Below are 20,604 nucleotides of genomic sequence, written 5' to 3' on the forward strand. Positions count from 1 at the left end.
TTAGATTGTTTCAAGAAAAATGTAAATAGAATCCAAGATCAAAACTGTCATTTTATAAAACAAAACTCTTTAGGTGGGGGTTATTTTTTATTTTATTTTATTTTGTTTTTTTGGAGATGGTGTCTCACTTTGTCGCCCAGGCTGGAATGCAGTGGTGCCATCTTGACTCACTGCAAACTCTACCTACGGGATTCAAGTGATTCTCCTGCCTCAGCCTCCTGAGTAGCTGGGATTACAGTCGGGAGCTGCCACACCTTGCTAATTTTTATATTTTTAGTAGAGACGGGGTTTCACCGTGTTGGTCAGGCTGGTCTTGAACTCCTGACCTCAGGCGATCCAACTGCCTCGGCCTACCAAAGTGCTGGGATTGCAGACGTAAGCCACCTCACCTGGCCTATATGTTTATTTTTTTAATTGAAAAATAATAATTGTACATATTCATGGGGCACATAGTAATTCTAAAAAATGTTTATATATTTAAGGGTCATAAGTGTAGGTTTCTTACATGCATATATTACATAGTGATGAAGTCTGGACTTTTAGTTCAGCCATTGCTAGAAGAGTGATTTGGGTACCGTTAGTAATAGTACCCAGGCCAGGCTCGGTGGCTCATGCCTGTAATCCCAGCACTTTGGGAGGACAAGATGGGTGAATCATGAGGTCAGGAGATCAAGACCATCCTGACCAACAGGTGAAACCCCGTCTCTACTAAAAATACAAAAATTAGCTGGGCGTGGCGGTGCCTGCCTATAATCCCAGCTACTTGGAAGGCTGAGGCAGGAGAATCACTTGAACCCGGGAGGCGGAGGTTGCGGCGAGCTAAGATTGTGCCATTGCACTCCAGCTTGGCGACAGAGCAAGACTCTATCTCAAAAAAAAAAAAAAAAAAAAGAGGTCCCCAAATAGTAATAAGTAATTTTTGAATGCTTACTACCCCCACATACCCACTCACCTTTTTTAATTCTTCAGTGTCTATTATTCCACATTTATAAAACAAACTTCTTAATTTGTGTGTTGGGAAGGGAGAGGCTGAAGACATATTTATGTCCATGTGTTTAAGGACACAAATATGTCCCTATACACGTGGACACACATACATCTTATTGAGATTATTGAGAACAAAAAAGACACCTAAAAGTAAAAGGAAAAGACTTCCCACACTTTCAGGCACCTTTCTCAAGACTTCCCTGTATGACCAAGGTGGGCAGATCGCTTGAGTCCAGGAGTTCGAGACCAGCCTGGGCAACAGAGCAAGATCCCATCTCTAAAAAACAGAAGAGAGAGAGAGAGACAGAGACAGAGAGAGAATTCCCCTATATGATGTTGTTTCGCTAAAATGAGGGAGTGCATTAAGAAAGTGGGAGGTTCTGGGATTCCCAAAACAAAGAATCTAACACCAGAGAAAGATGAATGCTTTCACCAGGGTGATGAGGAAAGAGGAGCTCAGGAGACAGCCGTGCCGTAGGCCCGGCGATCTGCTGATGCAGATGGGAGCAGCTCAGGAGGGAGACTCTAGCCTCAGGCACACAGACGTAGGAAGGAGGAAAGTCCCCAAGGAGGAGCGAAGTCACTTGTGCAGACATCCTGAGCTATCGAGTTAAGCATATGGAAGAGCACACGGAGGCTCATGTTGAGAAATATTTCACCAGAATGCTTTGGCAGAAAACAAAGAACCCCATAGAGCTTCATAGCCGCACCTGAGACAGAGTTTCCCAAATGCTCTCTGAATGTGAGAAGAACACTACAAAGCCAAACATTAATATGCATGTCTAATTAAATGTTTACAGATCTTTTTTTGTTGTTGTTGTTGAGATGGAATTTCACTCTTGTGGCCCAGTCTGGAGGCTGGAGTGCAGTGGCTCTATCTTGGCTCACCACAACCTCCACCTCCACCGATTGATTCTCCTGCCTCAGCCTCCCAAGTAGCTGGGATTACAGGCGTGCGACACCATGCCTGGCTAATTTTGCATTTTTAGTAGAGACGGGGTTTCTCCATGTTGGTCAGGCTGGTCTCGAACTCCCAACCTCAGGTGATCCACCCACCTTGGTCTCTCAAAGTGCTGGGATTACAGGTATGAGCCACCGCACTGGCCCTTGTTTACAGATCTTAAGGTGACAACCCAACTGCAACCCACTGACCTACATACGTGTGTGTGTATGTGTGTGTGTGTGTATGAGTGTTTATTGCAAGATATGGTACATTTTTATGTATTGTAGGATGAAGCTTCCAAAAATAAGTTTGGTTGGGGGCAAGAGGAAATAGTTAATGGTTACAAAAATATATATATATAGAACAAACAAGACCTAGTATTTCACAGCACAAGAGGGTGACTATAGTCAATAATAACTTAAGTGTATATTTTATAATAGCTTTAAAAATGTGGCCCGGTGCAGGGGCTCATTCCTGTAATCCCAGCACTTTGGGAGGCTGAGGTGGGTGGTTCACCTGAGGTCAGGAGTTCAAGACCAGCCTGGTCAACATGGCAAACCCCATCTCTACTAAAAATACAAAAAATTTAGCTGTGCATGGTGGCACGTGCCTGTAATCCCAGCTACTCGAAAGGCTGAGGCACGAGAATCACTTGAACCCAGGAGGAGGAGGTTGCAGTGAGCTGAGATCGCACCGCTACACTCCAGCCTGGGCAACAGAGTGAGACTCTGCCTCAAAAAAAAAAAAAAAAAAGTGGGGGCGGGGGAGAAAAAAAATAGCTTGATGTGGTGGTGCATGCCTATAGTCTCAGCTATTTGGGAGGCTGAGGCAGGAGGAGTACTTGAGCCAGGAAAGGTCAAGGCTGCAGTGAGCCGTGATCGTGCCATTGCACCCGGTCTGGGTGACAGAGTGAGACCCTGTCTCAAAAAAAAAAAAAAAGAAAGAAAGAAAAGAAAAGAAAACAAAAAAAAGTCCATTTGTTTAGGAAAGGAGTAGTAGCAGGGGTGGATTTTATGTCTAGGAATCAGCACACGGTGTTAGGGGAACCTGCATCTGAGTCCAGGCCAGGATGCAGTCATTGGCTCTATGGGATCTTCCCCAGTAAGTGCTCTTTCTGTTTCCTGGTTTCTTCTTCTGAGCATTCCCGCAGTTTCCATCTCCTGAGGGTGTGAGGGAGGTCCAGTGAGATAATGGGAGTAGAAGTGCTTTGAAAAAGACAGCGTGCTGTCCAAGGGCATGGCCAGTATCTCCATACTCAATCACCTCACAGGGGTTGCTGGAAGGGTTGGGCAGGGTAATGGACGTGGAAGGCCCTTGTAAATTACAAAACACGAAAGAGATGGAGAATGATTAGTAGCAAGGCGTGATTATCTATGTGGTTCCGATAACAACACCATTTTGCCACCTGCTGCCCAGACATTTCTATAACGGCACGACTTTTCAAAGACACGAACTGTGCATGCTGGGGTTTGCCCAGCTGTAAAATGAGATATCTCCAGGGATGGCAAACACAGCCAGCTCTCATGGATCCATGGAAATGTTTATCCCCGGAAATGAGATGCGGAGGGGCAGGATCTCAGGCTTTAGAGAGGATATGAAGCCCTGCCAAGTAGAAGAGGGTTGGCTGGGAGGATGGAAACAGCAGCCGGATTCAGTGCATGTTTTATAGAGGCAGATCGGGCTCAGGACATAGTCTTAATTACTTAATCACTTAAAACACCTCATTAGCTCGCTAAACCCCTTCTGCCTTTAAACGTGTTTCCTAGACCGGGTGCGGTGACTCACGCTTGTAATCCCAGCACTTTAGGAGGCTGGGGGCGGGGGGTGGATCACCTGGGGTCAGGAGTTTGAGACCAGCCTGACCAACATGGTGAAACCCCGCCTCTACTAAAAATACAAAAATTAGCCGGGCATGGTGGCGGGCGCCCATAGTCCCAGCTACCCAGGAGGCTGAGGCAGGAGAATGGCGTGAACCTGGGAGGCGGAGCTTGCAGTGAGCCGAGATTGGGCTATCGCACTCCAGCCTGGGCGACTGAGAGAGACTACGTCTCAAAAACAAAAACAAAAACAAAAAGAATGTGTTTCCTCTTTTTTTTTTTTTTTTTTTTTTTTTTTTTTTTTTTTTTTTTTTTTTTTTTTGAGACGGAGCCTCGCTCTGTCGCGCAGGCTGGAGTGCAATAGCCCAATCTCGGCTCACTGCAAGCTCCGCCTCCCAGGTTCACGCCATTCTCCCGCCTCAGCCTCCCCAGCAGCTGGGACTCTAGGTGCCCACCACAACGCCTGGCTACTTTTTTGTATTTTTTGGTAGAGACTGGGTTTCACGGTGTTGGCCAGGGTGGTCTCGATCTCCTGACCTCCTGATCCACCCGCCTTGGCCTCCCAAAGTGCTGGGATTACAGGCATGAGCCACCGCACCCGGCCGTGTTTCCTCTTTTAACCCTCTAGTTGCTCTGGGGGATCATGTCTTTTTTAATCATTCCCATTTTACAGTTAAAGATACCGAGACTTGAGTAATTATGTCGAAGTTTCCAGCATTGAACGTGAAGCAAGCAGGATTTGTTGGCACCTCATGAAAACTGCAAAGCCCACGCTTCTACTGCAGTGTTGCGTTTGTCTGGTAAGCGCCACAGTTGTGCAGGCGTTGTTTTCTGTGTGGTTTTATGAATGAGTGTTTTCCATCATGCCAAGTGTGTAAGTCCAGGTAATATGGTTTGGATCTGTGTCCCTACCCAAATCTCATGTGGAATTGTAGTCCCCAATATTGGAGGGGGGCCTGGTGGTAGGTGATTGGATCATGGGAGTGGATCCTTCATGAATGCTTTAACACCATCCCTTTGGTGCCGTTCTTATGACAGAGTTCTCAAGAGATCTGGTTGTTTAAAAAGTGTATAACATCTCCGCCCTCTCTCTCTTGCTCCTACTTCAGCCACGTGAAGTATCTACTTATCCTTTGCTTTCCACCATGATTGTAAGTTTCCTGAGGCTCTCCCAGAAGCTGAGCAGATGCCAGCGCCATGCCTCCTGTACAGCCTGCAGAACCATACGGCAGTGAAACCTCTTTTATTGCAGAAGTGTGAGGGGGAGGCCACATTGAAAATACTAGTGGATCCCAGCACTTTGGGAGGCCAAGGCAGGAGAATGGCTTCAGGTTACAAGCTCAAGACCGGCCTGGGCAACATAGCAAGATCCTGTCTCTATAATTTTTTTTTTTTTTGAAAATTAGACAGTCGTGGTGTACACTGTAATCCTAGCTACTGGGGATGCCAAGGCAGGAGGATTGCTTGAGGCCAGAAGTTCAAGACCATCCTGGGAAACATAAGAAGACTTCATCTCTAGAAAAATACACAAAAATTAGCCAGGCATGGTGGTGTGCACCTGTAGTTCCTGCTACTCAGGAGGCTGAGGTGGGAGGATTGCTTGAGGCCAGAAGTTCAAGACCACCCTGGGAAACATAAGAAGACTTCATCTCTAGAAAAATACACAAAAATTAGCCAGGCATGGCGGTGTGCACCTGTAGTTCCTGCTACTCGGGAGGCTGAGGTGGGAGGATTGCATGAGCCCTGGACGTTGAGGTTGCAGTGAGCTATGATCGCACCACTGCACTCCAGCCTGGGTGACAGAGTGAGATCCTGTCTCAAAAACAGAAAACAGGTTCCCAGATCCAAGCTCAGACCTGCTGCATGAGAATTCCAGAAGCAGGAGCCCAGGAATATATTTTTAAAAAGTTCCCTGGGTGATACTGCTGAATAATCATAACAAGAAACTGCTGCCCTCCAGCATCTATTTAGCAAAATGCAGAACACCTGGACTGTTCTTAGACTATTTGTTTCTTAATGATTGATGTATCAATCTAGCAGCAACTCACATTTCCCCAGGCCAGTCACACCTGCCTTGAAGCTGGAATGGTGGCGATACCAGCTCAGGCTCTGGGAACCCAAGAGAGCCCTCCCATCCTGCCACCTCCCCCAAGCGGTGTGATCAGTGCACAAGTGGCTGTCTCACATGAGCTGGTGGGTGACCATCCTCTTGGTGACTACAACAGAGTGTTCTTTCCCAGACTATTCTCAGCACTAGCTGGGTTGCAGCCTGTTCGCCATGGGGCTCCCACTGCCACTCCAGAATCAGCTGCGTGACTCAGCACCAGGCTTGCCATTGGACGAACGTGCCACTCACTCTCAGAAGCCATTACAGCAAGGGCTGCTTCGGCTGTCTCTGCCTTGCATGCGAAGTCAAGGGTATCTGCTCCATATGGCACTGCATAATTTACAGCACAATTTAACTCCTGCTTATATAGCCTAGTCTATGCAAAGCTGCCATTTGCATATTTATTAATTTGCAAAATTAATGCCATTTTCTTAGTCCCTTACAGGATGTGTTGCCCGTCCCTGTCTTTGAATTAATTTTAATCTAAGGTGGAAACATTTGTTAAGGGAGTTGGCTCAGGCCAAAGTAATCAAATGCTTGGTGATCAAATGCAGGTAGGGGGTGGGGAAGAGGGAGCTAACGTTTATTGAGTGCCTAACTCTGCCAGGCTCCAAGAAAATTAATGGTGCACAATGCATGTCTCCAGAAACATCCTCGTAATGTGATATTATTGCTGTTTTATCAATAAGAGTACTGAGACTCAGAGAGAATAAGTAGCTAGACCATTGTCACATGACTAGTAAGAGGCAGAGCCTTTGATGGCCACAAAAGTCAAGAAGCAGAGTTTGGGCCAAATGTAGTGGCTTACATCTGTAGTCTCAGCACTTGGAGAGGCGGAGGCAAGAGGATTATTTGAGCCCAGGATTTCTAGACCAGCCTGAGCAACAAAGCAAGACCTCGTCGCTATGAAAAATAAAATAAAATGAGTTTGGCATCATGGCATGTGTTTGTAGTTCTAGCTACTCGGGAGGCTCAGGCAGGAGGATCGCTTAAGCCCAGGGGTTCAAGGCTGCAGTGAACTGTGATCATGTCACGGTACCGTAGCCTAAAAATAAAAAAAAAAAGGAGAAGCAGGGTTTTCACCTGCACTCATTTTCTTAATTGAGAAAGGCCATTTCTCTGCATAATTAATTTTTTTCAGAGAGTACTCAACACTCCAGGTATTTCAATGCTCATAGATATTACATATAATATCACATAACACAAGACTTTAGGCAGACAGGAATGGGAGATGTATATTGAGAAGCCTACTCCACTTATTACCAGCATTTGAGCAGATTTACCCAAGAAAAACAATGATTTTGTCAAAATTCCCACCTGATGGCACTGGGAACGTTTCAACAGTAAGGCTAGTCACCTTTTTTTTTTTTTTTTTTCTTGAGACAGGGTCTCACTCTGTTGCCTGGGCTGGAGTGCAGTGACACAATTTCAGCTCACTGCAACCTCCATCTCCCAAGCTCAAGTGATCCTCCTACCTCAGCCTCCTGAGTAGCGGGACCACAGGTGTGTGCCACCATGCCCAGCTAATTTTTGTATGTTTTGTAGAGACAGAGTTTCATCGTGTTGCCCAGGCTGGTCTAAAACTCCTGGGCTCAAACGATCCATCCGCCTTGGCCTCCTCTGGTGTTAGGATTACAGGCGTGAGCCACTGCACCCAGCCACTTTTCGTTTTTAAAAATTCCTATTCTCAACCCTTCCTGTCTTTCAAGCCATTAGCCTAAAGGTTAGCTATCACCATTAGCTAGCTTCTTAATATCATTTTCTGAATTACTGTTATCTATCCCTCAGTCTGTGATCATGGTCTTTATCCCAACAGTGACGTGGCCTGCCTTAGCCACCAATATCCTTTCTCACTGTCTGTAGATTAGATCTCTCCAAGGATTTTATTACCTTTCACCACTCCTTTTTTTTCTTCCTTCCTTCCTCCCTCCTTCCCTTCTTTTCTTCCCTTTCCTTTCCCTTTTTCTTTCTTTCCCTTCTTTCCTTCCTTCCCTCCTTCCTTCCTTCCCTCCTTCCTTCCCTCCTTCCTTCCTTCCCTTTCTTCCCTCCTTCCTTCCCTCCCTCCTTCCTTCCCTCCCTCCTTCCTTCCTTCCCTCCTTCCCTCCTTCCCTTTCTTCCCTCCCTCCCTCCTTCCTTCCTTCCCTCCTTCCCTTTCTTCCTTCCCTCCCTCCTTCCTTCCTTCCTCCCTCCCTTCTTTCCTTTCTTTTCCCTTTTCTTTCTTTCTCTTCCTTCCTTCCCTCCCTCCCTCCTTCTTTCCCTTCCCTTCCATTTCCTTCCTTCCTCCCTCCCTCCCTTCTTTCCTTTCCCTTTTTCTTTTCCTTTCTCCCTTTCTCCCTTCCTCCCTTCCTTCCTCCCTCCCTCCCTCTCTGTCTCCCTCCCTCCCTCTTTCTTTGCCTTCCCTTCCCTTTCCTTCCTTCCCTTTCCTTCCTTCCTTCCTTCCTTCCTTCCTTCCTTCCTTCCTTCCTTCCCTTTCCTTCCTTCCTTCCTTCCTTCCTTCCTTCCTTCCTTCCTTCCTTCCTTATTTTTCTTTTGAGGCAGGATCTTGCTGTGTCACCAAGGCTGGAGTGCAGTAATACAATCATAGTTCACTACAGCCTCGAACTCCTGGACTCAAGTGATTCTCCCAACATAGCCTCCTGGGTAGCTGGGGCCACAGGTGCACATCACTACACCAGATACTTTTTTGTGTTTTTTATAGAGACGGGATCTTGCTATGTTGCCCAGACTGGTCTCAAACTTAGTGTCTCCAGTGATCCTCCCACCTCAGCCTTCCTAAGTCCTGGGATTGTAGGTAAGAGCAACTGTGCCCGGCCTCACCAGTTTCTCATTCAAGTTTGTCTACTCCCATTTTTCCCCACCACACACTCTCCGTCTTGTTCCTTCCTTTCTGAGTGCTGTTTACTATGTTGTCATTTCAAGCTCCTCCTCCTCACCCTGCTTGGAGAAATTCCCCTGTGACTTATAAATCTATACCTTGAACCCTACCTGAGAGGATCTTGAACATCTGACAACATCCAGCTGTCTACCAGACATATTTCTGTAAGAACGCCAGGCACAGCTAATTCAACATTTCCAAACCCTCCTTCTTCTTTCTGCTGAAAACTTATTTTCCCTTCTGTATCACCTGTCTTGGTATATTGTGTCATATATCTCTTCCTTACAACTCAAGACCTTTCTCACTTTGACGATCCCTTTATCCCTAACCTCCGGTGACCAACTGATTATAAAATATTACCAAGTTCTTCCCAATGTACTTCTGAAATCTAGCTCTGAACAACTTCCAATTCTATCCCCTGGTTTTGTTCCTCCCAATCTGCCTCAAGTATTATTATTATTATTATTATTATTATTGAGATGGAGGCTCGCACTGTCACCCAGGCTAGAGTGCAGTGGCATGATCTCGGCTCATTGCAACCTCCGCCTCCTGGGTTCAAGCGATTCTCCTGCCTCAGCCTCCCAAGTAGCTGGGATTACAGGCGTGGACCACCATGCCTGGTTAATTTTTTGTATTTTTAGTAGAGATGTATTTTTAGTCTTGAACTCGCGACCTCAAGTGATCTGCCTGCCTTGGCCTCCCAAAGTGCTGGGATTACAGACATGAGTCACGGCACCCAGCCTATTATTTTTTTAATAGAGACAAAGTTTCACTATGTTGCCCAGGTTGGTCTCGAACTTGTAGGCTCAAGTGATCCTCCTGGCTAGGCCTCCCAAAGTGCTGGGATTACAGTCATGAGCCACCATGCCCAGTCAAATATTCTCTTGATTGTGTCATTGCAATGGACTCTCCACTTCTAGGGTCTCCTGCCTCCAGTCCATCCTCCATACCAGCATCACTGACATTTCTAAAACACAGCTTTGGGCTGGGAGGGGTGGCTCATGCCTGTAATCCCAGCACTTTGGGAGGCCGAGGTGGGCCTCACTTGAGGTCAGGAGTTCGAGACCAGCCTGGCCAACATGGTGAAACCCTGTCTCTACTGAAAATACAAAAATTATCTGGGTGTGGCGGCAGGCACCTGTAATCCCAGCTACTCGGGAGGCTGAGTCAGGAGAGTCACTTGAACCCGGGGGAGAAGGTTGCAGTGAGCCAAGATCACGCTGCTGCACTCCAGCCTTGGTGATGGAACAAGACTCTGTCTCAAAAACAAAAACAAACAAACAAAAAACCAACATCAACAACAACAAAAAACACAGCAGTGATCGTGTGACCATTTTGCAGGACATTTTCTCTATTCACTCTCTGATACCATTGGAGGGATGCAAGCCCCTCCAGGTTTTGTGGGAGGAATTTACACTCCTTGAAGCAAAAACAACAAAAAACAAGTCTTCTTATTTACACACCCACAGCCCTTGGGACAGAAGACAGAATAGAGGCTGAAAAAATTGCTTGTTGGAAGAATGAATCCTGGGTCTGCTATTACAAGAAACTTCTCGACTTCTAGCCTTATCTCTCACCACTCCTTCCTTAGATCCTAAGATTCAACCATCCCTGATATCAACACACCATGTCCTGTGCTTTGTACCACCTGTTTAGCTTTGTACATGGCATTTCCATGTGGCGGGACCTTGCTCCCATACAATCTATTATACTTGGAACACCCTTCCTTTATTCTCAAAACTTAATTCCCTTTGAGAAAGTTTCTCTGATGCTTTCATGACAATGAGCCAATCATTCCTCCCTGCAACCATTCTTTTGTCTCCAGGTTAGAGAGAAAAATATATATATGTATCTATATGAGTAAGCTAAGATTCAGTTTCCAGAATCCTCGACCAAGCACACACAAGACTTAAATCATTTTCATGAAACAGAGAAAAAGTCCAAGCTAAGTAACATTTCATTGCTCTTTGAAACTTTTGTTCTCAAGCCGAAGCATAGCCACCAAATAAGTTGAGTCAGAGATTTCATGTGTTGCCAGGATGTGAACAAAGAACCAGGGCTTGGCCGGGCGTGGTGGCTCACGCCTGTAATCCCAGCACTTTGGGAAGCTGAGGCGGGTGGATCACGAAGTCAGGCATTTGAGACCAGCCTGACCAACATAGTGAAAACTCATCTCTATTAAAAATGCAAAAATTAGCCAGGGATGGTGGTGTGCACCTGTAATCCCAGCTACTCAGGAGGCTGAGGCAGGAGAATCGCTTAAACCCAGGAGGTGGAGCTTGCAGTGAGCCGAGATCATGCCACTGCATTCCAGCCTGGGTGACAGAGCAAGACTCTGTCTCAAAAAGAAGAACCAAGGCTCGGTAGCCACTGTTGCCTCTTTCCCAGAGGACTCCAATTCTAGAGTCAGAAGACCTCATCACTCTGGGATGAGCCAAGCCAATGACCGATGAATCAGCTGGGCGTGGTGGCTCAAGCCTGTAATCCCAGAACTGAGGGATGCCAAGGCTGGAGGTTCACTTGAGGCCAGGAGTTTGAGGCCAGGAGTTCAAGTCCAACCTGGGTGACACAGCGAGACCCCATGTCTCAAAAAAAATAAATAAATAAAAATAAAAATTTCTTTTTCTTGCCACAGGGAGAAAGGTTGTTTTTTTGAGATGGGGTCTCACTGTGTCACCCAGGCTGGAGTGCAGTGGTAGGATCTCGGCACTTCAGTCTCCACCTCCTGGGCTCAAGCGATTCTCCTGCCTCAGTCTCCTGAGTAGCTGGGATTACAGACACACACCACTACACCCAGCTAATTTTTTTGTATTTTTAGAAGAGACAGGGTTTCACCATATTGGCCAGGCTGGTCTCGAACTCCTGACCTCAAGTGATCTACCTGCCTTGGCCTCTCAGAATGCTGATATTATAGGCACAAGCCACTATGCCTGGACAACTACAATAAATTTAAAAATTAGCTCCATGTGGTGGCCTGCACCTATAGTTCCAGCTACTTGAGAGGCTAATGGGAAGGATCCCTTGAACCCAGGAGTTCAAGGCTGCAGTGAGCTATGATTGCACCACTGCACAAGCCTGGGCAACAAAGCCTGTCTAAAAAAATTAAAATATAATTTTTAAAGACATAAAGGGGTGAAAATATTTCTCTAGAAGACCTGGAATAGCTGGCCTAAGTGCCCACACCAAGCTGTTCTTTGCCTCTGGGCCTCACTTTACTGGGCAACTGGCCTTAGTTTTGTTTTGTTTTTGTTTTTTTTTGAGATGGAGTCTCGCTCTGTTGCCTAGGCTGGAGTACAGTGGCACAATCTTGGCTCACTGCAACCTCCATCTCTCGGGTTCAAGCGATTCTCCTGTCTCAGCCTCCCAAGTAGCTGGGACTACAGGTGCACGCCCCCACACCCGGATAATTTTTTTGTACTTTTTAGTAGACATGGGGTTTTGCCATATTGGTCAGGCTGGTCTCAAACTCCTGACCTCAGGCGATCTGCCCGCCTTGGCCTCCCAAAGTGTTGGGATTACAGGCATAAGCCACTGTGCACGGCTGGGCACCTGGCTTTCTAAAGAGAAATGGTGGGGGTGATGACAAGTCTGTTTGTTTCGGCCCAAATAGAAGATGGCCTTTGTGCCCCAGAACCAAACACGAAGCAAAGAGGAGAGAATCCAAAAGCATAAAGTGTTAATGGAGAAAAAGCTTCGGAAGCCAAGGTTTATCCTGATTCTTGACATCCATCCCTTCAGTCATCTGTCCCTTCATTCCTCAAATATTTACTATCTGTGAGTTGACTCCTGCCTTGGACCTGGGCCTACAAGATGATGAGGTCTTGAGCTCCCCCTAGAGGCCAATAATAATTCCGAGGAGGGGAAAGCGGAGAGGAGGCAACGGGCCAATACAGAAGACAGTCATTACTAGATCATTGCCCTGGAGAGGGAGGGCGAGGCTGCGCCAGGACCCGGAGAAAGGAGAGGGGGCTCTCTCAGGCGCATCAGTCCAGGAGGCCCCTTCACGATGATCTTGTAGGAAGAAGGGTGTTGTAAAGTTACTAGAGCAAAGCAAACCATGAGCGCTGTGAATTGCGTATTTCATCATTAGAAGATAGACTGGAGGAAAGGAGAGAGGAAATGCCCTTTCCTGAGCGTCTGTTTTCTGCTGCTGTGTGTAGCATGTTTTGAACCCATAAATCATCATTAAAATGCTTACTGTTGGCCCAGCACAGTGGCTCATCCCTATAATCCCAGTACTTTGAGAGGCCGAGGTTGGCAGATCACTTGAGGTCAGGAGTTCAAGACCAGCCTGGCAAACATGGCAGAACCCCACCTCTACTAAAACTACAAAAGTTAGCCGGGCGTGGTGGCGGGCGTCTGTAATCCCAGCTATTTGGGAGGCTGAGGCAGGAGAATCGCTTGATCCCCGGAGGTGGAGGTTGCAGTGAGGCGAGATTGCCCCACCGCACTGCAGCCTGGGCAACAGAGCAAGACTCCGTCTCAAAAAATAAAATAAAATAAAATTGGCCGGGTGCGGCGGCTCACGCCTATAATCCCAGCACTTTGGGAGGCCGAGGCGGGCGGATCACGAGGTCAGGAGGTCGGGACCATCCTGGCTAACACGGTGAAACTCCGTCTCTGTTAAAAATACAAAAAAAAAATTTAGCTGGGCGTGATGGCTGGCGCCTGTAGTCCCAGCTACTCAGGAGGCTGAGACAGGAGAATGGCGTGAACCCGGGAGGCGGATGAGCCGAGATTGCCCCGTTGCACTCCAGCCTGAGCGACAGAGCAAGACTCTGTCTCAAAATAAATAAATAAATAAATAAAAAATAATGGCCTAGACTTTGGCCTGTAATCTCAGCACCTGGGGAGACTCAAGCAAGAGGATTGCTTGAGACCAGAAGTTCAAGACCAGCTTGAGAAACATAGGGGGATCCCATCTCTACAAAAAATAATAATAAAAAAAGTCAACTGGGCATGGTGATGCACATCTGTAGTCCCAGTTGCTTGGGAGGCTGAGGCTGGCGAATCGCTTGAGTCTAAAAGTCTGAGGCTGCAGAGAGCTATTATTGTGCCACTTCACTCCAGCCTCCGTGGCAGAGCCAAACTCCATCCCCCTCAAAAAAGTTAAAGAAAAGATCGCCTAGAGAAAGGTAGATCCAGAAAGGCCACACACACAGTGAACTCAGACTTGCCAGGCACAGAAACCAGCTGAGCACAGGCTTGAAGGTGCAAGTGTATTTGGAAGTGGTGAGTGTTGGATGCAGGTGGCAGAGCCTGGAATAGATGAACCACATGACTGAAGCAGTCACAGAATTGCACCACAAAGTATTCGATCGGTGCAAAAGTAATTTCGACTTTTGCCATTACTTTTTCTGGGGGGGTCGGGGTGGGGAAAGCAGAGTCTCCCTCCGTCAACCAGGCTGGAGTGCATTGGTGCGGTCTCAACTCACTGCAACCTCCGCCTTCCAGGTTCAAGAGATTCTCCTGCCTCAGCCTCCCAAGTAGTTGGGATTACAGGCATGCGCCACCATGCCCAGCTAATTTTTGTGTCTTTAGTAATTTTTGTATATTTTATTGTTGACCAGGCTGGTCTTGAACTCCTGACCTAGTGATCCACCTGCCTCAGCCTCCCGAAGTGCTGGGATTACATACGTGAGCCACTGTGCCTGGCCCATGCATCAAAATATTCAACCTTAAGAGGGAAGGGAATCTTCTGGGCATGGTGCCTCATGCATGTAATCCCAGCACTTTGGGAGGTCAAGACGGGATAATTGCTTGAGTCCAGGAGTTCTAGATCAGTCTCTACAAATTTTTTTTTTTTTAATTAACTAGGTGTGGTGATGCACGCCTGTAGTCCCAACCACTCAAAAGGCTGAATTGGGAGGATTGCTTGAGCTTGGGAGGTTGAGGCAGCAGTGAGCCATGTACCCCTGCACTCCAGTCTGGGCGCAGAGCAAGACTCTGTCTCGGGGAAAAAAAAAATGAGTAGCTGGGCATGGTGGCATGCACCTGTGGTCCCAACTGCTTGGGAGGCTGAGGATGGAGGATTGCTTGAGCCCAGGAGTTCAAGGCTGCAGTGAGCTATGATCTTGCCACTGCACTCCAGCCTGGGCAAAACTGTGAGACCCTGACCTTAAAAAAAAAAAAAAAAAAAAAAAAAAAAAAAAAAGGCAGGGGAGGGAATTTTGTCACATGCCACAACATAGGTGAACCTCTTGGACATTATACTTAATGAAATAAGCTGATCACAAAAAGACATAGACTGCATGATTCCACCTAGATGAGGTACTTAGAAAATGTAGACAGCCAGAAAGTAGAATGATGATACTTGCCAAGGGCTGGGGCAAGGAGAAAAAAAGAGAATTTGCTGTTTAATGGGTAGAGTTTTAGAGTTGCAAGATGAAAAATTTCTGGAGATCTGTTTCACAACAATGTGAATATATTTAACACTAGAAATGGTTAAGATGGTGTCTTTTATTTTTTTTTTCCACAATTGAAAATAAAGAGTTCACTTTGTGAGACAGAAGCGGGCGGATCACCTGAGGTCAGGAGTTCGAGACCAGCCTGGCCAACATGGCGAAACCCCATCTTTACTAAAAATACAAAAATTAGCCGGGCATGGTAGTGCATGCCTGTAGTCCCAGCTACTCAAGAGACTGAAACAGGAGAATCACTTGAACCTGGGAAGCAGAGGTTACAGTAAGCTGAGATCGCACCGGTGCACTCCAGCCTGGGTGACAGAGTGAGACTCCATCTCAAAATTAAAAAAAAAAAAAAAAAAAAAAGAGTTAATGGGCTTGGAAACTAAGGCAGCAGCAGTGGGGAAGGTGATGGGTGGCAGAAGGTGATTGGGGGAGGCTGAAGAGACAGAAAGCAAGGATCTTTGGTGGCACACAGGCATGCACACTCATTCAGACATGGTACTTGGCCTCTTGCTGGCCTGACTTGCTCCCCATTGCTTCTGTTCCTGCCATGTTGCTGCCACGCAGCATCACGAGGCTCCGATCACCTGTCCTCGTGAATAGTGTCGTAAACACTCAGTCCTGGACTGTCAGCCGGGGGGCTGGAGTCCTCTCACCCGAGTCCACTCAGTGTGGCGTCTGTTGCCATATGTCGAGCCACCCTGTTCATTAATCACACCTCCTGAAAAGTCTCTTAATTACATTATGTTCACAATCCATAAAACATAATTAAAATATGTAAATCCATTATATTCTTTAATGAGCACATGGAGACCTCAAAATTTTAAATTAGATATAAAATTGATGTGGACCTACTATTATTGATTACTCAGGGTAATAAATCACCTTCAATTTGGATCGAGACAGCATCCCTCCTCCCCGCTGGCTAAAGGTGTTTTATGCAGGCTTTTTTAATTTTTGTTTTTGTTTTGTTTTGCATTTCCTACAATGGTTTGAAATTACATCCAATCTTTCAAGGATAGCATTCTCTAGCTTTCCGTCACTTGACAACATGGGCAGCAGCAGCAATAACTGATGTTTGCCTGGTGCTCTAAAGCCGGCACAGGTTTTGCAGGAAACATTTTCTCATTTACGCTCCAGCAGTATTTTCGTTTTCATTTCAATATAAATATACCGATTTTTCATTCTCATGGAAAATGTCGGAAGCATCACTGCAACCTGTCTCTTTCTATCCCCCGCTTCTCATTCCTTAGTCACATTTCACCCTTCCACTCACACAAGTCAATTACAATTAGCCACACACACACCATGTTGTTACCTGCCTCCGCGTCTCTGTGTGGGATTGTCCCTCTCTTTGCTTTGGGTGTCTTTCTTTTACCTGTCCGCAGAATTTCCAGGAATTTATTTTGACCAGTTCAAGGATCTTCTTACTTAACCCACCCTGGCAATGTTAGATACTTCATCTTAAGGCCTGCAGCACCACTCCGCTTTTTTTAAATTTTATTTTATTTTTTGAGATGGAGTCTCACTCTGTCACCTAAGCTGGAGTGCAGTGGCGGGGTATCGACTCACTGCAACCTCGCCTCCTGGGTTCAAGCAATTCTCCCGCCTCAGCCTCCTGAGTAGCTGGGATTACGGGCACCCGCCACCGTGCCTGGCTAATTTTTGTATTTTTAGTAGAGACGGGGTTTCACCGTATTGGTCAGGCTTGTCTCAGACTCTTGACCTCAGGTGATCCACCCACCTCGGTCTCCCAAAGTGCTGGGATACAGGTGTGAGCTAAAGTGCCGGACTACTCCGCTTTCTAAGAACGGCTTCTGTGGGTACCATTTTTATGTGAGCTATAATTTTTTTCATGGGACTCTTAAAATGGCCATGTAAGACAGACATTAAAGGTATCACCCTCATTTTACAGGCCATATGCTCGTAAAGCTCATAAAGGTTAATTGATTTGTCCAAGGCCCCGCAGCCTGTAGGTGGGGACTCTGCTAGGACCCAGGGCCACAAAGGCTTGAACCTTCATCTCTCTGTTCTAGAGGCTTCCTTCCTTTTGTGTGTCTCTCCCAAAGGGCCTCTCTCACTGCCCTGGCACATCTGCTATCAATATGCAACAGAAGCTTTCATCAAGAGCTTTCTTCCTCTTCTGATTCACATCCATCCCACTGTGGCATAAGGGTTTTCTTCTATTTTCATAAGCTTAAGGTTGGTTCCATAGTTGAAGCTACAGGTTACACACACTGGCTTTAGAGCCACACACAGCCTGAACTTGAATCCCAATTTGCCCAATTACTAAATATGTGGCTTTGGCCAGTTTTCTGAATCTCTGTCTTGATACCTTCATCTCTGATGTGCAAGAAACAAAAGTGACTTCCCTCCAAAGATTGTGAAGATTCTGTAAAATAGCACAAGTCAAGTGCCTGGCACTCAGCCTGTGATCACTAATTGTTCCCTTTATTATTACCATTATCATCTTTTTCTTTTCTATTTACTTATTTATTTTTGAGACGGAGTCTAGCTGTGTTGCCCAGGCTGGAACGCAGTGCCACAACCTCGGCTCACGGCAAACTCTGCCTCCCAGATTCAAGCGATTCTCCTGTCTCTGCCTCCCGAGTAGCTGGAATTACAGGCCTGTGCTACCACACCCAGCTAATTTTTGTATTTTTAGTAGAGATGGGGTTTCACTGTGTTGGGCAGGCTGCTCTCAAACTCCGGGCCTCAAGTGATCCACTTGAGGATTTTATATGGATATACTGGGTAGTGGTGAAGTCTGAGCTTTTATTGTAACCATCATCACCAGTATAGTGTACCTTGTACCTATTAGATAATATCTCATACCTCACCTCCCTCCCTCCCACTAGACCAGCATCTTGATTACTGATGCATTTCCTGTGCCTGCTACAGGGCCTGGCACACAGCAGGCGCTCGATAAGTGCTTATCCAATAACAGTACAATTAATCTAATTTCTCAAAACAAAATTAGGTTTTTGGAACAAATTCCAACTCGAGTCACTGTAATGCCACCTTCCTCTTAGAAAGGTGGTTCTAAATTGTCACGTTTATCAGAATTGCCTGAAGAGCTTGTTCAGACACAGATGACTGGACACATCCCATAGAGTTTCTGATTCAGTAGGTCTGCAGTGGGGCCCAGGAATTTGCTTTGTTTTTGTTTTTTTATTATTTTGTTTTTCAGAAACAGAGTCTCCCTCTCTCTCTCTCTCTCTCCCTTGCCCAAGCTGGAGTGCTGTGGTACAAGCCTAGCTCACTGCAGCCCACACCTCCTGGGTTCAAGTGATCCTCCTGCCACCTCACCCTCCCCAGTAGCTGAGACCACAGGCATGCATCACCACACCCGGCTAATTTTTAAAATCTGTAGAGATGGGATCTTGCTCTGTTGCCCGGGCTAATCTCGAGCTCCTGGCCTCAAGGGATCCTCCAGTCTCAACCTCCCAAAGAGTTGAGATTAGAGGTGTGAGCCACCACGCCCAGAGGGATTTGCATTTCTTCCAAATTCCCAAGTGGTCTCAATGCAACTGGATTCAAGACCACAATTAGAGAAATTCTGCTCTCAAGGGTGGTAGAGAAGTAGATTCAAGTAGCTTCAGTTCTTGAATCACCACACAAGAAAGGCCAATCAGCAAACACCAACCTTGGGCTCTGAGTGAGAGACCAGCCAGCGTGTGTTTAACCTCTGAGATTTGGGAATTAACTATCACAGAGGCTCGAATTACCCAACGAAGGCAGAAGAAACGATAGTTGTCTCAGTTCAGAAGAGGAAGACGTAGAGGAAGACCTTACTGAGGCCTCTGATGATTATTCCTTGGCTTAAAATACAAGACTCTTTAGGGCCGGTTGTGGTGGCTCACGCCTGCAATCCCAGCTACTCAGGAGGATGAGGCAGGAGAATTGCTTGAACCTGGGAGGTGGAGGTTGCAGTGAACCGAGATCGCGCCATTGTACTTCAGCCTGGGCAACAAGAGTGAAACTCTGTCTCAAAAAACAAAACACAACAAAATACAAAAAAGCAAGACTCTTTAGACCCTAACCTTCTCCCCCGAGTCTCCCACCAGCCTGCACACTCTCTAAATTCTAATTTCACAAGGCTGCAGCGGGAACACTGAGAAAAGGGAGCAGAATTGAAGTCACCTGAGTCAGCCAAAGACAGCCTTCTGAAAGCTAGCTATAAAATCCGAATATTGCAAACCCAATAATTTATGTATTCTTTAATTTTTGAGATACCTGTAGATTTGTATGCAGTTATAGAGAATAAATCAGAAATTCCATGTAACTTTTACCCAGTTATTCCAATAGAAATTTCTTGCAAAACTACCGTACAATAACAAAATCAGAATATTGATATTGATACAACCAAGATACAAAACATTTCCATCACCACAAGGATCCTTCATGTTCCTTTTTTATAGCCACGCCCACTTCCCTCCAACCCTCTTTTCTATTGGCTTGTTTTAGCAAACTACCAAACTGTTTTTCCAACTTACATTCTTACCAGCAGTGTGTAAATGATCTGGTTTCCTCACATTATCGATAGCATTTGTTATTACTTTTTTTTTTAAATTTTAATCATCCTTATAGGTGTGGGATTATATTTCATTGCCATTCTAATTTACATCTCCCTAATGGCTAATGATGTCAAATATCTTTTCCTGTCCTTATATGCCCTCTGTATATCTTCTTCAGTTAAATGTCTCATTCATTTTTTCTCTCTCTGTCTTTTTATTTATTTATTTATTTATTTTATTTATTTTTATGAGACAGGGTCTTGCTCTGTTGCCCAGGCTGGAACACAGTGGCATGATCGTGGCTCACTGCAGCCTCTAACTCCTGGGCTCAAGCAATCCTCTCACCTCAGCCTCCTGAGTAGTTGGGACTACAGGCATGAGCCACCATGCCCGGCTCATTCTTTAAACATTTTTTTGTATGGTGTGTGCCTGTAATCCTGGCTACTCAGGAGGCTGAGACAGGGCAATTGTTTGAACGCACGAGGCGGAGGTTGCAGTGAGCCAAGATCATGCCAATGCACTCCAGCCTGGGTGACAGAGCAAGACTCTGTCTCAAAAAAAAATTTTTTTTTTTTTTTTCCTAGAGACAGGGTCTCATTACATTGCCCAGGCTGGTCTCAAACTCCTGGGCTTAAACGATTCTCCCACCTCAGCCTCCCAAAATGCCAGATTACAGTGGTGAGCCACTCATTCATTCTTTAAGCGATATTTGCTGTGTGCTGACAGTGGAGAGACACTATTCTAGGAAGTATAGATACAGTGAGAGGCAAGTTACCTAAAGAATCAGAGCAAAAAGACACACGGTCACTGCTGGGGTACTGACTGCCTCCCAGACAGGAGCAAGACTAACCATGATCCAAGCGAATGAGTTAACAATCTCAAAAATAACAATTGTCTTTTTAACTAGAAGGGGCAGTTGTTGGTCAGTGTGACAAAGATTCGGAGAGGCAT

General features: G+C 46.1%; 1 long non-coding RNA gene across 1 annotated transcript in view; it reads left to right on the forward strand.

Annotated features, from left to right (window-relative positions):
• The window catches only part of LOC139362951 (uncharacterized), a 147,659-nt gene extending 136,996 nt beyond the window's left edge, over positions 1–10,663 (forward strand). Inside the window, exons 4-5 of the long non-coding RNA XR_011622612.1 lie at positions 4,421–4,547; positions 10,199–10,663. This is a non-coding gene — a long non-coding RNA (uncharacterized lncRNA). The remainder of the gene's footprint in view (positions 1–4,420; positions 4,548–10,198) is intronic.
• The last annotated feature ends 9,941 nt before the right edge of the window (positions 10,664–20,604 follow it).

Source organism: Macaca nemestrina, chromosome 4, assembly GCF_043159975.1.
Source record: "Macaca nemestrina isolate mMacNem1 chromosome 4, mMacNem.hap1, whole genome shotgun sequence".
Taxonomy (NCBI): Eukaryota; Metazoa; Chordata; class Mammalia; order Primates; family Cercopithecidae; genus Macaca; species Macaca nemestrina.